The following is a 783-nucleotide window of genomic DNA, read 5'->3' as shown; positions in this document are numbered from 1 at the left end:
TGACCTCTGGCAGTGGAGTCTGCTCTGCTGAAATTAAATATGTTACCATTTTCCATCCTTGCCTTTTTTTTCCCGTCACCCTTTAGACCAGTTTTGTACGATAATCTGGGTTCCAATTCAGCTAGCAGTAGTACCCACTACCTAATCTATGATAGTTCTAAAAAATGTATCTTTTTGCAGTCTGCAAATGGCTCTGCCACAGCAGTGGTGCTGCTGCTTAAAACCTAGTTTACAAAACACTCTTGAGGTGCCTCATTTTGATTCTGAAGGAATATAGCTCCATTCTCATTTCTGCTTCACAGACGAGAAATCATAACTTTGCTTTACTTCCCCAGTGGAAAAGCAAAGCATTTGCCTGTTCTTTTATTGTTGAACGCCCTAATCTGGTGTATAGACCATTAACACACAAATATAATCTGTTCAGAAGTTCATCTGGCGCGATTAGGCCAGCAGAGTGCTGGCTGAGCCGATCCTGATGCGAGCCAGAAGTAGACAGGACTGGGCGAGAGACAGAAGGCGACCGGGAATAGCTTTATTAGATAAATGTATTAATCTGGATCCCAGCTGTATCTGCAGTGTTTTCCAAGATTCCTTTCAGAAATCATTCTAGTCGGATGTGGGTTTCCCTAATTAATCACTCATGCCGTTGTATACATTACAGCTCAAGAGTGTAATTTTAGTCAGTTGTTTTGAAGCGCGTTACTATTCCCATCTGATCCGCATTTGTCGATTAAGCGTACAAGGAACGTAACACTTGTAGATAGGAGTCCCGATACGGGCTCC

This window comes from Geospiza fortis, unplaced genomic scaffold (genome assembly GCF_000277835.1).
Source record: "Geospiza fortis unplaced genomic scaffold, GeoFor_1.0 scaffold246, whole genome shotgun sequence".
Lineage (NCBI taxonomy): Eukaryota > Metazoa > Chordata > Aves > Passeriformes > Thraupidae > Geospiza > Geospiza fortis.
Note: the sequence above shows the minus strand (reverse complement) of the source record.